Below are 21,372 nucleotides of genomic sequence, written 5' to 3' on the forward strand. Positions count from 1 at the left end.
ATACAATGATCATTTTTTTTTCATTTTTAGTCATGTTAATGGTGAATTTGTATTTTCAATCATGTAACGTGAATGTTTTCATTTTTAGTCATTTTACTATGCATTTTTATTTTTAATCATTTCACTTGTATATTGTTTTTATTTTGATCATTTAACTCGCATATTTTTTTTGTTCTCTTTTGGTATATAAATTTTCATTTATAGTCATGTAACTTGAAAAATTATTTTTATTATTTTTCATTTAACTTGTATTATATTTCTATATATTTTTATATGGCCTTGTGTAAATAAAATTGCAAATTTGTTATTTTATAATGATAAAACTTTACCCTTTTATTCACACTTTTAGATAGTTAATAGATAGATAGATTTCACAATGATAAAATTTTACCTTTTTTATTCACATTTGTAAGACCCAGAAGTTAATTATCTGGTAATTTGGCATAATTAGAATTATTATTGAGATGCTAAATTAAAATAATTATTTATGCCAAATAAATTAGTAAGTGTATTAAAAATATGTATTTTTGAATATCGAGATTTAAACAATATAAAATACATATTAGAGCTAAAATAATACACGAGCGTTAAAATATCTGGACTGTGTCAAGTTGCCCAAATAATAATTAAATAGAGGCAAACACACACCCTTACATATATACATATTCACGCATAAAACAAAAGGAAGAAAGAGAAAATAAAGTTCATCCCTAACCCCAAATCCCGTCACTCCCGTCACCAACTGTGCAGACTGCGTATTTCGCTCATAACTTTCTCGTTTGGAGTCCAAAATTCGATTCGTTTGTTGGGTTTTCTTCCTTACATCCGTGGCTTCGATTCAAGCTAAGAATCTCTGAATTTGATGCCCGTTTGAACCCAAATCAATTCCAGTTCGTGACCTGCTTCTGTGCAATGCCGAAGCTCTGTTCGTGATCTGTTCTTCGTGGGTTCTTCTCGGACTAATTCCTGGTAAGTTTCAGTCCTTTTAAGCTTAGTAACTGTAGGACTCAGAACCTAGTTCATGTCCAAACGCTAGCTCACCATTTCGACTCGTTTCAGTTGCATTTTGGGTCCTCCGGCGAGCTGCCGTCGTGTCACCGCCGTGATACAATATTTGTTCGGTTCCAGATCAGTCTAGCTTCGAATATTGAAGCTTTTAAACCCAAATTCCAGCTGGTTTAGTCGAGGTATAACAGGCTGCCGACTTTGGGATTTTACCCTCTTGGATTTAATTTGAATTAGTTGGTTATATCGCATTGTTTTGATATATTATGGAATATAAATTGTGTTGTAGGCCGAAACTTTGGGAATTAGAGTTGAGGACCTTCGTTTGAATTGGTATAGGTATGTTATGGTTGGTAACATACAACGGTAAAAATATAAATATTTTTTTGCCGATATTATGTTGATTATGTGAACTATATGGATTATGTGAATTTAAATGCCTCGTTGTTTATATGTTAAATTATTTGATATATTTTGTGGCATTTAGAATAGGGCATGATATTCACTACATCACACGTTGAGCCCTATCATTCTTGTTACCCGTTATCATGTTGTATTGTACTCTGGGCAAACGTATTGTTATTTCGGGAATCAGCTGGTGGCTTTTTATGCCTAGTATCTCTGAGACCGAAATTATGATTGTCTATTCCTTGATGCATTTTTTGTGTGATATGCACTTGGAATCTTGACATCGTATGTCGTTCGTTATTGTGCCTATCTGTTGTATCGTTATCAGCTGTATGGAGGCCGAGTCGTGGGTGTTTAATTTCACCCAGCACGACATACCTCGCATACTTGGCAGGGCGGTTTAGTTACATGACGATGTAGCTCCCCTGTGTTCTAGCTCGAGCATTGTTCCAGTTGTTATCGTACCGTTTTTTGGCTCCTGTTATCACGTTTACTTTGAGCCCAGTTCATGCATTGCATACTACATTTTATAATGTGTTTATGCATAGTTTATATGTTTTGTTGTTGCTGCCTAACTGTTTCATACCAGAATCCTAACCTCAGTTAATTCTGGGGGGCTACTGTGGCTGCTGTTTGGCACCATGGTAGGCTACCCAAATGACTTTTCAGCACCAGGCGGAGGGTCCGCTGGCGGAGCTCGTTGAGGAGGTTGGATCATGTCTTGTCTCCCAGTTATATTATGTATTATCGGAGTTATATTATGTACTATGTTAGAGTCATTTTTATATTCTCCGGGGAGATGCCCCGATTGTTTGTGTTGTATTTGAGAGTTCCTGCTATGTTTTAAATTGTTATCGAGCCTTGTCGGCTCATGTATGTGTTAACTGTTTTAATTTGTTTTCGTGTCTGGCCGGCACTTGGTTGTGTGATGTTTAAGTTTGTTGAGGTCCTAGTTTTAGTTATTTTATATAAACTGTTGTCTGAGTATTTCTGGGATGTCCTACTTACGGGGAGGTCATGCCAAAATTTTTATTGGCCCAAAATTTATTTTAAATCTTTTTTTTCGCTGCTTTGTCTATTAATTTCTTAATTGTTTGATAATTAAATATAATTAGAGTAACCGGGCCTCACAACATGGCATCAAAGCATAAACTGGGATATGCTCAAACTAGAGTCTAGGACACTCGAGTCTAGACACTAAAGTTGATTTTTGCGCTTGTTGTTGCTACTTTTCAGCATGTTTATGTGCATATGTGATATGTTTATTTTCATTCTAATTCTTATTATGATTTATATTTATAGAATGACTGAAAGTGGTAATAATGCTGAACGTGGGCGTGGTCGTGGGAGACCTCGCATTGATGTTAATACCGAGGTTAATCAAGCTACTGGACGATTGGAACAACTTAGGATGGATGAGTTAGTTGCCCGTTTCCATACCATGCATCCACCTCGTTATTTTGGTAATGAGGGACCTGAAAAAGCTGAAATCTGGATTACCGAGATTGAAGATCTCTTTGATTTGATTGAATATCCGTCGGCGCAACGTTTGAAGCTAGCACTCCACCAGTTAAAGGATCGTGCTAATATGTGGTGGGCTACTACCTTGATGACTTTGGAATCTCAGAAAGTAACGCCATCTTGGGATGTATTCAAGCTCAAGTTCAGGAAAAGTTATTGTCCTCCATCATTCTATAGTGCCAAATCAACTGAATTCCATAACTTGAAACAAGGAAATATGTCGGTTGAAGACTATGCTGATACTTTTTACGAACTGTTGAAGTATGCTCCTCATGTTGCTGCTAGTCAGGGAGCAATTGTTGAAAGCTTCACTGAAGGATTAGATGATCGCTTGCATCCATTTGTCTCGATTGGAAAGCCAATGAATTATCCCGAAGCTGTGGAATTGGCAAAAAGGGCTGAGGCAAGTTTTCGAAGGAGAAGTGGAAACAAGACTCCTATCCAGCACCAATCTGGCAAGAAATCTTCAAGTCATTTTAGTACTCCATCTTTACGTCCAAAAGGGAAAAAAGTCAAGAAATCTGGCTCTAGTTCTACTAGTTCTGAAGGTTCTGGAAAGCAGAGTGGACAACGCTACACTGGTCCTTATTGTGATAACTGCGGTGGGAAACATTTCAGCAATCAATGTGTGGGAGTTCAAGGACTTTGCAATGTTTGTGGCAGACCAGGACACTTTGCTCGAGTTTGCCCCAGTCAGATAGGAAAATCAATGCAGGCAGGTAGTGGAACACCTAGTGGCAAATTTTCTGCACCATCCCACTCTTCTCAGCAGTCGAGCAGGCCACATCAGCAATCAAGAGGTCAAGGTGGTCAGCAAAATCAGCCATCAGTTCGTGTATTTGCCTTGACAGAGGACGAGGCACAGGCAGCTCCAGGTACTGTAATTACTGGTAATTGCACTCTATGTGGTTTTGCAGCACGAGTACTCTTTGATACGGGAGCATCACATTCGTTTATCTCTCATGCATTTGTCGCTTCGCATGATCTTTGCACCACTAGTATGAATGGAAATTTATCAGTTGCTACTCCAATGGGAAGAATGATCATAACTGATAATGCTGTGTTTAATGCGGTGTTGCTCTATGCTGATAATGTGTTGTACCTAAATCTTATAGTCCTACCTATGCATGATTTCGATTGTATTGTGGGTATGGATGTTCTGACTTCTAATAAAGCCACTGTTGATTGTTTTAGAGGCGTAGTTCGATTTAGACCTAGTTTTGCTCCTAAGTGGAATTTCTATGGTCGAGGTTCTCGAGCTAAGATTCCTTTAGTCTCTTCTATCGAAATGACTCGTCTGTTGGACTCAAGAAATGAAGGTTTTCTTGTTTATGCTGTCGATCTGTCTCAAGGTGAGCGGTCAATATCTGACATTCCTGTTGTCTGTGAATTTTCTGATGTGTTTCCTGAGAAAATTCCTGGATTTCCACCAGAACGAGAAGTTGAGTTCAGTATAGAACTTATGCCAGGAACTGAACCTATATCTCGAGCACCATATCGATTAGCTCCTGTTGAGTTAAAAGAATTGAAAGAACAGTTACATGAATTGTTGAGTAAAGGTTATATTCGCCCAAGTTCTTCACCTTGGGGTGCTCCTGTTCTTTTTGTTAAAAAGAAAGATGGCACGATGAGAATGTACATTGATTACAGACAATTGAATAAGTCAACCATCAAGAACAAATATCCGCTTCCAAGAATTGATGACTTGTTTGATCAGTTGCAAGGTACTAGATATGGACACTTTGAATTTTTAGTTATGCCTTTTGGTTTGACTAATGCTCCTGCTATTTTTATGGACTTGATGAATCGTGTATTCAGAAAATATTTCGATAATTTTGTCATTGTTTTCATCCACAATATTCTTATTTATTCTAAGTACGAAGAAGAACACGCCAAGCACTTGAGGTTAATTCTTCGAATTCTTCAAAAGAAACAATTATATGCAAAGTTGTCCAAGTGTGAATTCTGGCTAGACAGAGTTGTCTTTCTAGGCCATGTTATCTCTGAACATGGTATTTCTGTTGATCCAAGTAAAGTAGAAGCAGTATTGAATTGGCCAAGACCGACGAATGTGCCAGAGATTCGGAGTTTTATGGGTTTAGCTGGTTATTATCGTAGATTCATTAAAGGATTCTCAAAGATTGCTAAACCTATCACTTTGTTGACTCAGAAAAATCAGAAATTTATTTGGTCTGATGAATGTGAGTCAAGTTTTGTTGAGTTGAAGAAGAGATTGACTTCTGCACCAGTACTTACAATTCCAAGTGGTTCTGGAGGATTTGTTGTTTGCACAGATGCTTCGTCTCGAGGATTAGGTTGTGTCTTGATGCAATATGGCCGAGTAGTGGCTTATGGTTCTCGTCAGTTGAAGACACACGAATCTAGGTATCCTGTCCATGATTTGGAATTGGCTGCTATTGTCTTCGCTCTAAAAATCTGGAGACATTATCTATTTGGAGAACAATTTTTAATTTATTCAGATCATAAGAGTCTCAAATATTTATTTTCTCAATCTGATTTGAATATGAGACAAAGACGTTGGATGGATCTTTTGAAAGATTATGATTGTGAGATCCAATATCAGCCGGGAAAAGTGAATGTCATTGCTGATGCTTTGAGTCGTAAAGTCGATAATGATGCTCAACTCTCCTCAATCTATATTTCTAAGTTGCACGAGGATATCTGCACTTCTGGTTTGAATTTTCAGATCCAAGGGAATGCTATCTGTGTTTCTCAGATTTCTGTTGAACCTGAGTTAATTCAATTATTAAAGCTGCCCAAAAGTCAGATGACCAGATTCAGAAATCTTATGATTTAGTGACTCAAGGACATCAATCTGGATTTTCAATTTATTTAGATGACTCTCTTCGATTGAATGGAAGATTAGTTGTCCCAGATATTCCTGACTTGCGCACAGCCATCCTTATTGAAACTCATTGCACTCGTTATAGCATCCACCCAGGAGGCAAGAAAATGTATCATATTCTCAGACCTCAATTTTGGTGGAAGAACATGAAGAAGGATGTAGCTGAGTTTGTATCTCGTTGTATGGTCTGTCAGCAAGTCAAGGCAGAACGTATGAGACCAGGAGGATTACTACACAGTCTTGAAGTTCCTCAGTGGAACTGGGAACATGTGGCTATGGATTTTGTCACTCATTTGCCATGTACTTCTCGTCACTTCGATGCCATTTGGGTAGTGGTTGATAGATTGTCCAAGTCAGCTCACTTTATTCCGTATGAAAGGACTTACTCGTATAAGAAAATGGCTCGTTTGTTTATTGAGAATATTGTGAGACTGCATGGAGTTCCAGTTGCAATAGTCTCTGATCGTGACCCTAGATTTACTTCAAACTTTTGGACTAGCTTTCAAAAAGAAATGGGTACACGACTTGCGATGAATACTCCTCAGACCGATGGTCAAATTGAGCGTACAATCCAAACTCTTGAGGATTTGCTTAGAGTTGTAATTATGGATTTTAAAGACAGTTGGCAAGAAGCTTTACCATTAGTGGAATTTTCTTATAATAACAGTTTCCAAGTGACTATAGGTATGGCTCCTTTTGAAGCTTTGTATGGTCATAGATGTAGATCACCTCTCTGTTGGGATGAGTTCGGTGAAAAGCAATTGACTGGACCCGAGATTGTTCAGGAAATGCATGACAAAGTTCAGTTGATCCGTCAAAGAATGAAAGCTGCCCAAGATCGACAAGCAAGCTATGCAAATAAACGTCGTCGATCTTTGGAATTTCAAGTTGGAGATTTTGTATTTCTGAAAATCTCACCGTTTAGAGGTGTTGTTCGCTTTGGTATGAGAGGTAAGTTGTCACCTCGATACATTGGTCCCTATAGAATTGTTGAACGTATTGGGTCTTGTGCTTATCGGTTGGAGTTGCCACAATCTTTGGATGGCATCCACGATGTGTTTCATGTATCTATGTTGCGTAAGTATGAGCCCGATCCATCTCATGTCATTCAGCCTGATGAGGTTGAACTGGATCCAGCATTGTCTTATATAGAGTATCCTATGTGTATCTTGGATCGCAAGGAGAAAGTACTTCGCAACAAAATGGTACCACTAGTTCGAGTTCAGTGGTCGAGGCATGGGGTAGAGGAATCTACTTGGGAGACAGAGGAGAAAATGAGAACTTCTTACCCATATTTGTTTGATTCCTAGCATGGATTTGTGGTGTATTGCATTTCAGATGTATGTGTGTAAACTAAATTTTCGAGGACGAAATTTGTTTTTAGTGGTGGAGAAATGTAAGACCCAGAAGTTAATTATCTGGTAATTTGGCATAATTAGAATTATTATTGAGATGCTAAATTAAAATAATTATTTATGCCAAATAAATTAGTAAGTGTATTAAAAATATGTATTTTTGAATATCGAGATTTAAACGAGCGTTAAAATATCTGGACTGTGTCAAGTTGCCCAAATAATAATTAAATAGAGGCAAACACACACCCTTACATATATACATATTCACGCATAAAACAAAAGGAAGAAAGAGAAAATAAAGTTCATCCCTAACCCCAAATCCCGTCACTCCCGTCACCAACTGTGCAGACTGCGTATTTCGCTCATAACTTTCTCGTTCGGAGTCCAAAATTCGATTCGTTTGTTGGGTTTTCTTCCTTACATCCGTGGCTTCGATTCAAGCTAAGAATCTCTGAATTTGATGCCCGTTTGAACCCAAATCAATTCCAGTTCGTGACCTGCTTCTGTGCAATGCCGAAGCTCTGTTCGTGATCTGTTCTTCGTGGGTTCTTCTCGGACTAATTCCTGGTAAGTTTCAGTCCTTTTAAGCTTAGTAACTGTAGGACTCGGAACCTAGTTCATGTCCAAACGGTAGCTCACCATTTCGACTCGTTTCAGTTGCGTTTTGGGTCCTCCGGCGAGCTGCCGTCGTGTCACCGCCGTGATACAATATTTGTTCGGTTCCAGATCAGTCTAGCTTCGAATATTGAAGCTTTTAAACCCAAATTCCAGCTGGTTTAGTCGAGGTATAACAGGCTGCCGACTTTGGGATTTTACCCTCTTGGATTTAATTTGAATTAGTTGGTTATATCGCATTGTTTTGATATATTATGGAATATAAATTGTGTTGTAGGCCGAAACTTTGGGAATTAGAGTTGAGGACCTTCGTTTGAATTGGTATAGGTATGTTATGGTTGGTAACATACAACGGTAAAAATATAAATATTTTTTTGCCGATATTATGTTGATTACGTGAACTATATGGATTATGTGAATTTAAATACCTCGTTGTTTATATGTTAAATTATTTGATATATTTTGTGGCATTTAGAATAGGGCATGATATTCACTACATCACACGTTGAGCCCTATCATTCTTGTTACCCGTTATCATGTTGTATTGTACTCTGGGCACACGTATTGTTATTTCGGGAATCAGCTGGTGGCTTTTTATGCCTAGTATCCCTGAGACCGAAATTATGATTGTCTATTCCTTGATGCATTTTCTGTGTGATATGCACTTGAAATCTTGACATCGTATGTTGTTCGTTATTGTGCCTATCTGTTGTATCGTTATCAGCTGTATGGAGGCCGAGTCGTGGGTGTTTAATTTCACCCAGCACGACATACCTCGCATACTTGGCAGGGCGGTTTAGTTACATGACGATGTAGCTCCCCTGTGTTCTAGCTCGAGCATTGTTCCAGTTGTTATCGTACCGTTTGTTGGCTCCTGTTATCCCGTTTACTTTGAGCCCAGTTCATGCATTGCATACTACATTTTATAATGTGTTTATGCATAGTTTATATGTTTTGTTGTTGCTGCCTAACTGTTTCATACCAGAATCCTAACCTCAGTTAATTCTGGGGGGCTACTGTAGCTGCTGTTTGGCACCATGGTAGGCTACCCAAGTGACTTTTCAGCACCAGGCGGAGGGTCCGCTGGCGGAGCTCGTTGAGGAGGTTGGATCATGTCTTGTCTCCTAGTTATATTATGTATTATCGGAGTTATATTATGTATTATGTCAGAGTCATTTTTATATTCTCCGGGGAGATGCCCCGATTGTTTGTGTTGTATTTGAGAGTTCCTGCTATGTTTTAAATTGTTATCGAGCCTTGTCGGCTCATGTATGTGTTAACTGTTTTAATTTGTTTTCGTGCCTGGCCGGCACTTGGTTGTGTGATGTTTAAGTTTGTTGAGGTCCTAGTTTTAGTTATTTTATATAAACTGTTGTCTGAGTATTTCTGGGATGTCCTACTTACAGGGAGGTCATGCCAAAATTTTTATTGGCCCAAAATTTATTTTAAATCTTTTTTTTCGCTGCTTTGTCTATTAATTTCTTAATTGTTTGATAATTAAATATAATTAGAGTAACCGGACCTCACAACATGGCATCAAAGCATAAACTGGGATATGCTCAAACTAGAGTCTAGGACACTCGAGTCTAGACACTAAAGTTGATTTTTGCGCTTGTTGTTGCTACTTTTCAGCATGTTTATGTGCATATGTGATATGTTTATTTTCATTCTAATTCTTATTATGATTTATATTTATAGAATGACTGAAAGTGGTAATAATGTTGAACGTGGGCGTGGTCGTGGGAGACCTCGCATTGATGTTAATACCGAGGTTAATCAAACTACTGGACGATTGGAACAACTTAGGATGGATGAGTTAGTTGCCCGTTTCCATACCATGCGTCCACCTCGTTAATTTGGTAATGAGGGACCTGAAAAAGCTGAAATCTGGATTACCGAGATTGAAGATCTCTTTGATTTGATTGAATATCCGTCGGCGCAACGTTTGAAGCTAGCACTCCACCAGTTGAAGGATCGTGCTAAGATGTGGTGGGCTACTACCTTGATGACTTTGGAATCTCAGAAATTAATGCCATCTTGGGATGTATTCAAGCTCAAGTTCAGGAAAAGTTATTCTCCTCCATCATTCTATAGTGCCAAATCAACTGAATTCCATAACTTGAAACAAGGAAATATGTCGGTTGAAGACTATGCTGATACTTTTTACGAACTGTTGAAGTATGCTCCTCATGTTGCTGCTAGTCAGGGAGCTATTGTTGAACGCTTCACTGAAGGATTAGATGATCGCTTGCATCCATTTGTCTCGACTGGAAAGCCAATGAATTATCCCGAAGCTGTGGAATTGGCAAAAAGGGCTGAGGCAAGTTTTCGAAGGAGAAGTGGAAACAAGACTCCTATCCAGCACCAATCTGGCAAGCAATCTTCAAGTCATTTTAGTACTTCATCTTTACGTCCAAAAGGGAAACAATTCAAGAAATCTGGCTCTAGTTCTAATAGTTCTGAAGGTTCTGGAAAGCAGAGGGGACAACGCTACACTGGTCCTTATTGTGATAACTGCGGTGGGAAACATTTCAGCAATCAATGTGTGGGAGTTCAAGGACTTTGCAATGTTTGTGGCAGACCAGGACACTTTGCTCGAGTTTGCCCCAGTCAGATAGGAAAATCAATGCAGGCAGATAGTGGAACACCTAGTGGCAAATTTTCTGCACCATCCCACTCTTCTCAGCAGTCGAGCAGGCCACATCAGCAATCAAGAGGTCAAGGTGGTCAGCAAAATCAGCCACCAGTTCGTGTATTTGCCTTGACAGAGGACGAGGCACAGGCAGCTCCAGGTACTGTAATTACTGGTAATTGCACTCTATGTGGTTTTGCAGCACGAGTACTCTTTGATACGGGAGCATCACATTCGTTTATCTCTCATGCATTTGTCGCTTCGCATGATCTTTGCACCACTAGTATGAATGGAAATTTATCAGTTGCTACTCCAATGGGAAGAATGATCATAACTGATAATGCTGTGTTTAATGCGGTGTTGCTCTATGCTGATAATGTGTTGTACCTGAATCTTATAGTCCTACCTATGCATGATTTCGATTGTATTGTGGGTATGGATGTTTTGACTTCTAATAAAGCCACTGTTGATTGTTTTAGAGGCGTAGTTCGATTTAGACCTAGTTTTGCTCCTAAGTGGAATTTCTATGGTCGAGGTTCTCGAGCTAAGATTCCTTTAGTCTCTTCTATCAAAATGACTCGTCTGTTGGACTCAAGAAATGAAGGTTTTCTTGTTTATGCTGTCGATCTGTCTCAAGGTGAGCGGTCAATATCTGACATTCCTGTTGTCTGTGAATTTTCTGATGTATTTCCTGAGGAAATTCCTGGATTTCCACCAGAACGAGAAGTTGAGTTCAGTATAGAACTTATGCCAGGAACTGAACCTATATCTCGAGCACCATATCGATTAGCTCCTGTTGAGTTAAAAGAATTGAAAGAACAGTTACATGAATTGTTGAGTAAAGGTTATATTCGCCCAAGTTCTTCACCTTGGGGTGCTCCTGTTCTTTTTGTTAAAAAGAAAGATGGCACGATGAGAATGTACATTGATTACAGACAATTGAATAAGTCAACCATCAAGAACAAATATCCGCTTCCAAGAATTGATGACTTGTTTGATCAGTTGCAAGGTACTAGATATGGACACTTTGAATTTTTAGTTATGCCTTTTGGTTTGACTAATGCTCCTGCTATTTTTATGGACTTGATGAATCGTGTATTCAGAAAATATTTCGATAAGTTTGTCATTGTTTTCATCGACAATATTCTTATTTATTCTAAGTACGAAGAAGAACACGCCAAGCACTTGAGGTTAATTCTTCGAATTCTTCAAAAGAAACAATTATATGCAAAGTTGTCCAAGTGTGAATTCTGGCTAGACAGAGTTGTCTTTCTAGGCCATGTTATCTCTGAACATGGTATTTCTGTTGATCCAAGTAAAGTAGAAGCAGTATTGAATTGGCCAAGACCGACGAATGTGCCAGAGATTCGGAGTTTTATGGGTTTAGCTGGTTATTATCGTAGATTCATTGAAGGATTCTCAAAGATTGCTAAACCTATCACTTTGTTGACTAAAAAATCAGAAATTTATTTGGTCTGATGAATGTGAGTCAAGTTTTGTTGAGTTGAAGAAGAGATTGACTTCTGCACCAATACTTACAATTCCAAGTGGTTCTGGAGGATTTGTTGTTTGCACAGATGCTTCGTCTCGAGGATTAGGTTGTGTCTTGATGCAACATGGCCGAGTAGTGGCTTATGGTTCTCGTCAGTTGAAGACACACGAATCTAGGTATCCTGTCCATGATTTGGAATTGGCTGCTATTGTCTTCGCTCTAAAAATCTGGAGACATTATCTATTTGGAGAACAATTTGTAATTTATTCAGATCATAAGAGTCTCAAATATTTATTTTCTCAATCTGATTTGAATATGAGACAAAGACGTTGGATGGATCTTTTGAAAGATTATGATTGTGAGATCCAATATCAGCCGGGAAAAGTGAATGTCATTGCTGATGCTTTGAGTCGTAAAGTCGATAATGATGCTCAACTCTCCTCAATCTATATTTCTAAGTTGCACGAGGATATCTGCACTTCTGGTTTGAATTTTCAGATCCAAGGGAATGCTATCTGTGTTTCTCAGATTTCTGTTGAACCTGAGTTAATTCAGATTATTAAAGCTGCCCAAAAGTCAAATGACCAGATTCAGAAATCTTATGATTTAGTGACTCAAGGACATCAATCTGGATTTTCAATTTATTTAGATGACTCTCTTCGATTGAATGGAAGATTAGTTGTCCCAGATATTCCTGACTTGCGCACAGCCATCCTTATTGAAACTCATTGCACTCGTTATAGCATCCACCCAGGAGGCAAGAAAATGTATCATATTCTCAGACCTCAATTTTGGTGGAAGAACATGAAGAAGGATGTATCTGAGTTTGTATCTCGTTGTATGGTCTGTCAGCAAGTCAAGGCAGAACGTATGAGACCAGGAGGATTACTACACAGTCTTGAAGTTCCTCAGTGGAACTGGGAACATGTGGCTATGGATTTTGTCACTCATTTGCCACGTACTTCTCGTCACTTCGATGCCATTTGGGTAGTGGTTGATAGATTGTCCAAGTCAGCTCACTTTATTCCGCATGAAAGGACTTACTCGTATAAGAAAATGGCTCGTTTGTTTATTGAGAATATTGTGAGACTGCATGGAGTTCCAGTTGCAATAGTCTCTGATCGTGACCCTAGATTTACTTCAAAGTTTTGGACTAGCTTTCAAAAAGAAATGGGTACACGACTTGCGATGAGTACTGCATACCATCCTCAGACCGATGGTCAAATTGAGCGTACAATCCAAACTCTTGAGGATTTGCTTAGAGCTGTAATTATGGATTTTAAAGACAGTTGGCAAGAAGCTTTACCATTAGTGGAATTTTCTTACAATAACAGTTTCCAAGTGACTATAGGTATGGCTCCTTTTGAAGCTTTGTATGGTCGTAGATGTAGATCACCTCTCTGTTGGGATGAGTTCGGTGAAAAGCAATTGACTGGACCCGAGATTGTTCAGGAAATGCATGACAAAGTTCAGTTGATCCGTCAAAGAATTAAAGCTGCCCAAGATCGACAAGCAAGCTATGCAAATAAACGTCGTCGATCTTTGGAATTTCAAGTTGGAGATTTTGTATTTCTGAAAATCTCATCGTTTAGAGGTGTTGTTCGCTTTGGTATGAGAGGTAAGTTGTCACCTCGATACATTGGTCCCTATAGAATTGTTTAACGTATTGGGTCTTGTGCTTATCGGTTGGAGTTGCCATAATCTTTGGATGGCATCCACGATGTGTTTCATGTATCTATGTTGCGTAAGTATGAGCCCGATCCGTCTCATGTCATTCAGCCTGATGAGGTTGAACTGGATCCAGCATTGTCTTATATAGAGTATCCTATGTGTATCTTGGATCGCAAGGAGAAAGTACTTCGCAACAAAATTGTACCACTAGTTCGAGTTCAGTGGTCGAGGCATGGGGTAGAGGAATCAACTTGGGAGACAGAGGAGAAGATGAGAACTTCTTACCCATATTTGTTTGATTCCTAGCATGGATTTGTGGTGTATTGCGTTTCAGATGTATGTGTGTAAACTAAAATTTCGAGGACGAAATTTGTTTTTAGTGGTGGAGAAATGTAAGACCCAGAAGTTAATTATCTGGTAATTTGGCATAATTAGAATTATTATTGAGATGCTAAATTAAAATAATTATTTATGCCAAATAAATTAGTAAGTGTATTAAAAATATGTATTTTTGAATATCGAGATTTAAACGATATAAAATACATATTAGAGCTAAAATAATACACGAGCGTTAAAATATCTGGACTGTGTCAAGTTGCCCAAATAATAATTAAATAGAGGCAAACACACACCCTTACATATATACATATACACGCATAAAACAAAAGGAAGAAAGAGAAAATAAAGTTCATCCCTAACCCCAAATCCCGTCACTCCCGTCACCAACTGTGCAGACTGCGTATTTCGCTCATAACTTTCTCGTTCGGAGTCCAAAATTCGATTCGTTTGTTGGGTTTTCTTCCTTACATCCGTGGCTTCGATTCAAGCTAAGAATCTCTGAATTTGATGCCCGTTTGAACCCAAATCAATTCCAGTTCGTGACCTGCTTCTGTGCAATGCCGAAGCTCTGTTCGTGATCTGTTCTTCGTGGGTTCTTCTCGGACTAATTTCTGGTGAGTTTCAGTCCTTTTAAGCTTAGTAACTGTAGGACTCGGAACCTAGTTTCATGTCCAAACGCTAGCTCACCATTTCGACTCGTTTCAGTTGCGTTTTGGGTCCTCCGGCGAGCTGCCGTCGTGTCACCGCCGTGATACAATATTTGTTCGGTTCCAGATCAGTCTAGCTTCGAATATTGAAGCTTTTAAACCCAAATTCCAGCTGGTTTAGTCGAGGTATAACAGGCTGCCGACTTTGGGATTTTACCCTCTTGGATTTAATTTGAATTAGTTGGTTATATCGCATTGTTTTGATATATTATGGAATATAAATTGTGTTGTAGGCCGAAACTTTGGGAATTAGAGTTGAGGACCTTCGTTTGAATTGGTATAGGTATGTTATGGTTGGTAACATACAACGGTAAAAATATAAATATTTTTTGCCGATATTATGTTGATTACGTGAACTATATGGATTATGTGAATTTAAATGCCTCGTTGTTTATATGTTAAATTATTTGATATATTTTGTGGCATTTAGAATAGGGCATGATATTCACTACATCACACGTTGAGCCCTATCATTTTTGTTACCCGTTATCATGTTGTATTGTACTCTGGGCACACGTATTGTTATTTCGGGAATCAGCTGGTGGCTTTTTATGCCTAGTATCCCTGAGACCGAAATTATGATTGTCTATTCCTTGATGCATTTTCTGTGTGATATGCACTTGGAATCTTGACATCGTATGTTGTTCGTTATTGTGCCTATCTGTTGTATCGTTATCAGCTGTATAGAGGCCGAGTCGTGGGTGTTTAATTTCACCCAGCACGACATACCTCGCATACTTGGCAGGGCGGTTTAGTTACATAACGATGTAGCTCCCCTGTGTTCTAGCTCGAGCATTGTTCCAGTTGTTATCGTACCGTTTGTTGGCTCCTGTTATCCCGTTTACTTTGAGCCCAGTTCATGCATTGCATACTACATTTTATAATGTGTTTATGCATAGTTTATATGTTTTGTTGTTGCTGCCTAACTGTTTCATACCAGAATCCTAACCTCAGTTAATTCTGGGGGGCTACTGTAGCTGCTGTTTGGCACCATGGTAGGCTACCCAAGTGACTTTTCAGCACCAGGCGGAGGGTCCGCTGGCGGAGCTCGTTGAGGAGGTTGGATCATGTCTTGTCTCCTAGTTATATTATGTATTATCGGAGTTATATTATGTATTATGTCAGAGTCATTTTTATATTCTCCGGGGAGATGCCCCGATTGTTTGTGTTGTATTTGAGAGTTCCTGCTATGTTTTAAATTGTTATCGAGCCTTGTCGGCTCATGTATGTGTTAACTGTTTTAATTTGTTTTCGTGCCTGGCCGGCACTTGGTTGTGTGATGTTTAAGTTTGTTGAGGTCCTAGTTTTAGTTATTTTATATAAACTGTTGTCTGAGTATTTCTGGGATGTCCTACTTACGGGGAGGTCATGCCGAAATTTTTATTGGCCCAAAATTTATTTTAAATCTTTTTTTTCGCTGCTTTGTCTATTAATTTCTTAATTGTTTGATAATTAAATATAATTAGAGTAACCGGGCCTCACAACATGGTATCAAAGCATAAACTGGGATATGCTCAAACTAGAGTCTAGGACACTCGAGTCTAGACACTAAAGTTGATTTTTGCGCTTGTTGTTGCTACTTTTCAGCATGTTTATGTGCATATGTGATATGTTTATTTTCATTCTAATTCTTATTATGATTTATATTTATAGAATGACTGAAAGTGGTAATAATGTTGAACGTGGGCGTGGTCGTGGGAGACCTCGCATTGATGTTAATACCGAGGTTAATCAAACTACTGGACGATTGGAACAACTTAGGATGGATGAGTTAGTTGCCCGTTTCCATACCATGCATCCACCTCGTTATTTTGGTAATGAGGGACCTGAAAAAGCTGAAATCTGGATTACCGAGATTGAAGATCTCTTTGATTTGATTGAATATCCGTCGGCGCAACGTTTGAAGCTAGCACTCCACCAGTTGAAGGATCGTGCTAAGATGTGGTGGGCTACTACCTTGATGACTTTGGAATCTCAGAAATTAATGCCATCTTGGGATGTATTCAAGCTCAAGTTCAGGAAAAGTTATTGTCCTCCATCATTCTATAGTGCCAAATCAACTGAATTCCATAACTTGAAACAAGGAAATATGTCGGTTGAAGACTATGCTGATACTTTTTACGAACTGTTGAAGTATGCTCCTCATGTTGCTGCTAGTCAGGGAGCTATTGTTGAACGCTTCACTGAAGGATTAGATGATCGCTTGCATCCATTTGTCTCGACTGGAAAGCCAATGAATTATCCCGAAGCTGTGGAATTGGCAAAAAGGGCTGAGGCAAGTTTTCGAAGGAGAAGTGGAAACAAGACTCCTATCCAGCACCAATCTGGCAAGCAATCTTCAAGTCATTTTAGTACTTCATCTTTACGTCCAAAAGGGAAACAATTCAAGAAATCTGGCTCTAGTTCTAATAGTTCTGAAGGTTCTGGAAAGCAGAGGGGACAACGCTACACTGGTCCTTATTGTGATAACTGCGGTGGGAAACATTTCAGCAATCAATGTGTGGGAGTTCAAGGACTTTGCAATGTTTGTGGCAGACCAGGACACTTTGCTCGAGTTTGCCCCAGTCAGATAGGAAAATCAATGCAGGCAGATAGTGGAACACCTAGTGGCAAATTTTCTGCACCATCCCACTCTTCTCAGCAGTCGAGCAGGCCACATCAGCAATCAAGAGGTCAAGGTGGTCAGCAAAATCAGCCACCAGTTCGTGTATTTGCCTTGACAGAGGACGAGGCACAGGCAGCTCCAGGTACTGTAATTACTGGTAATTGCACTCTATGTGGTTTTGCAGCACGAGTACTCTTTGATACGGGAGCATCACATTCGTTTATCTCTCATGCATTTGTCGCTTCGCATGATCTTTGCACCACTAGTATGAATGGAAATTTATCAGTTGCTACTCCAATGGGAAAAATGATCATAAATGATGATGTTGTTTAATGCGGTGTTGCTCTATGCTGATAATGTGTTGTACCTGAATCTTATAGTCCTACCTATGCATGATTTCGATTGTATTGTGGGTATGGATGTTTTGACTTCTAATAAAGCCACTGTTGATTGTTTTAGAGGCGTAGTTCGATTTAGACCTAGTTTTGCTCCTAAGTGGAATTTCTATGGTCGAGGTTCTCGAGCTAAGATTCCTTTAGTCTCTTCTATCAAAATGACTCGTCTGTTGGACTCAAGAAATGAAGGTTTTCTTGTTTATGCTGTCGATCTGTCTCAAGGTGAGCGGTCAATATCTGACATTCCTGTTGTCTGTGAATTTTCTGATGTATTTCCTGAGGAAATTCCTGGATTTCCACCAGAACGAGAAGTTGAGTTCAGTATAGAACTTATGCCAGGAACTGAACCTATATCTCGAGCACCATATCGATTAGCTCCTGTTGAGTTAAAAGAATTGAAAGAACAGTTACATGAATTGTTGAGTAAAGGTTATATTCGCCCAAGTTCTTCACCTTGGGGTGCTCCTGTTCTTTTTGTTAAAAAGAAAGATGGCACGATGAGAATGTACATTGATTACAGACAATTGAATAAGTCAACCATCAAGAACAAATATCCGCTTCCAAGAATTGATGACTTGTTTGATCAGTTGCAAGGTACTAGATATGGACACTTTGAATTTTTAGTTATGCCTTTTGGTTTGACTAATGCTCCTGCTATTTTTATGGACTTGATGAATCGTGTATTCAGAAAATATTTCGATAAGTTTGTCATTGTTTTCATCGACAATATTCTTATTTATTCTAAGTACGAAGAAGAACACGCCAAGCACTTGAGGTTAATTCTTCGAATTCTTCAAAAGAAACAATTATATGCAAAGTTGTCCAAGTGTGAATTCTGGCTAGACAGAGTTGTCTTTCTAGGCCATGTTATCTCTGAACATGGTATTTCTGTTGATCCAAGTAAAGTAGAAGCAGTATTGAATTGGCCAAGACCGACGAATGTGCCAGAGATTCGGAGTTTTATGGGTTTAGCTGGTTATTATCGTAGATTCATTGAAGGATTCTCAAAGATTGCTAAACCTATCACTTTGTTGACTAAGAAAAATCAGAAATTTATTTGGTCTGATGAATGTGAGTCAAGTTTTGTTGAGTTGAAGAAGAGATTGACTTCTGCACCAATACTTACAATTCCAAGTGGTTCTGGAGGATTTGTTGTTTGCACAGATGCTTCGTCTCGAGGATTAGGTTGTGTCTTGATGCAACATGGCCGAGTAGTGGCTTATGGTTCTCGTCAGTTGAAGACACACGAATCTAGGTATCCTGTCCATGATTTGGAATTGGCTGCTATTGTCTTCGCTCTAAAAATCTGGAGACATTATCTATTTGGAGAACAATTTGTAATTTATTCAGATCATAAGAGTCTCAAATATTTATTTTCTCAATCTGATTTGAATATGAGACAAAGACGTTGGATGGATCTTTTGAAAGATTATGATTGTGAGATCCAATATCAGCCGGGAAAAGTGAATGTCATTGCTGATGCTTTGAGTCGTAAAGTCGATAATGATGCTCAACTCTCCTCAATCTATATTTCTAAGTTGCACGAGGATATCTGCACTTCTGGTTTGAATTTTCAGATCCAAGGGAATGCTATCTGTGTTTCTCAGATTTCTGTTGAACCTGAGTTAATTCAGATTATTAAAGCTGCCCAAAAGTCAAATGACCAGATTCAGAAATCTTATGATTTAGTGACTCAAGGACATCAATCTGGATTTTCAATTTATTTAGATGACTCTCTTCGATTGAATGGAAGATTAGTTGTCCCAGATATTCCTGACTTGCGCACAGCCATCCTTATTGAAACTCATTGCACTCGTTATAGCATCCACCCAGGAGGCAAGAAAATGTATCATATTCTCAGACCTCAATTTTGGTGGAAGAACATGAAGAAGGATGTATCTGAGTTTGTATCTCGTTGTATGGTCTGTCAGCAAGTCAAGGCAGAACGTATGAGACCAGGAGGATTACTACACAGTCTTGAAGTTCCTCAGTGGAACTGGGAACATGTGGCTATGGATTTTGTCACTCATTTGCCACGTACTTCTCGTCACTTCGATGCCATTTGGGTAGTGGTTGATAGATTGTCCAAGTCAGCTCACTTTATTCCGCATGAAAGGACTTACTCGTATAAGAAAATGGCTCGTTTGTTTATTGAGAATATTGTGAGACTGCATGGAGTTCCAGTTGCAATAGTCTCTGATCGTGACCCTAGATTTACTTCAAAGTTTTGGACTAGCTTTCAAAAAGAAATGGGTACACGACTTGCGATGAGTACTGCATACCATCCTCAGACCGATGGTCAAATTGAGCGTACAATCCAAACTCTTGAGGATTTGCTTAGAGCTGTAATTATGGATTTTAAAGACAGTTGGCAAGAAGCTTTACCATTAGTGGAATTTTCTTACAATAACAGTTTCCAAGTGACTATAGGTATGGCTCCTTTTGAAGCTTTGTATGGTCGTAGATGTAGATCACCTCTCTGTTGGGATGAGTTCGGTGAAAAGCAATTGACTGGACCCGAGATTGTTCAGGAAATGCATGACAAAGTTCAGTTGATCCGTCAAAGAATTAAAGCTGCCCAAGATCGACAAGCAAGCTATGCAAATAAACGTCGTCGATCTTTGGAATTTCAAGTTGGAGATTTTGTATTTCTGAAAATCTCATCGTTTAGAGGTGTTGTTCGCTTTGGTATGAGAGGTAAGTTGTCACCTCGATACATTGGTCCCTATAGAATTGTTTAACGTATTGGGTCTTGTGCTTATCGGTTGGAGTTGCCATAATCTTTGGATGGCATCCACGATGTGTTTCATGTATCTATGTTGCGTAAGTATGAGCCCGATCCGTCTCATGTCATTCAGCCTGATGAGGTTGAACTGGATCCAGCATTGTCTTATATAGAGTATCCTATGTGTATCTTGGATCGCAAGGAGAAAGTACTTCGCAACAAAATTGTACCACTAGTTCGAGTTCAGTGGTCGAGGCATGGGGTAGAGGAATCAACTTGGGAGACAGAGGAGAAGATGAGAACTTCTTACCCATATTTGTTTGATTCCTAGCATGGATTTGTGGTGTATTGCGTTTCAGATGTATGTGTGTAAACTAAAATTTCGAGGACGAAATTTGTTTTTAGTGGTGGAGAAATGTAAGACCCAGAAGTTAATTATCTGGTAATTTGGCATAATTAGAATTATTATTGAGATGCTAAATTAAAATAATTATTTATGCCAAATAAATTAGTAAGTGTATTAAAAATATGTATTTTTGAATATCGAGATTTAAACGATATAAAATACATATTAGAGCTAAAATAATACACGAGCGTTAAAATATCTGGACTGTGTCAAGTTGCCCAAATAATAATTAAATAGAGGCAAACACACACCCTTACATATATACATATACACGCATAAAACAAAAGGAAGAAAGAGAAAATAAAGTTCATCCCTAACCCCAAATCCCGTCACTCCCGTCACCAACTGTGCAGACTGCGTATTTCGCTCATAACTTTCTCGTTCGGAGTCCAAAATTCGATTCGTTTGTTGGGTTTTCTTCCTTACATCCGTGGCTTCGATTCAAGCTAAGAATCTCTGAATTTGATGCCCGTTTGAACCCAAATCAATTCCAGTTCGTGACCTGCTTCTGTGCAATGCCGAAGCTCTGTTCGTGATCTGTTCTTCGTGGGTTCTTCTCGGACTAATTTCTGGTGAGTTTCAGTCCTTTTAAGCTTAGTAACTGTAGGACTCGGAACCTAGTTCATGTCC

At 38.8% G+C, this 21,372-nt stretch overlaps 1 long non-coding RNA gene across 1 annotated transcript; it reads left to right on the forward strand.

Annotated features, from left to right (window-relative positions):
* Nucleotides 1-864: 864 nt before the first annotated feature.
* On the forward strand, nt 865-2,126 carry LOC140874367 (uncharacterized). The gene is made up of 4 exons (XR_012148133.1): nt 865-969; nt 1,060-1,187; nt 1,295-1,344; nt 2,062-2,126. It is a non-coding gene; the product is annotated as an uncharacterized lncRNA (long non-coding RNA).
* Nucleotides 2,127-21,372: the final 19,246 nt, after the last annotated feature.

The sequence above is a fragment of the Henckelia pumila genome, chromosome 1, assembly GCF_033568475.1.
Source record: "Henckelia pumila isolate YLH828 chromosome 1, ASM3356847v2, whole genome shotgun sequence".
Taxonomy (NCBI): Eukaryota; Viridiplantae; Streptophyta; class Magnoliopsida; order Lamiales; family Gesneriaceae; genus Henckelia; species Henckelia pumila.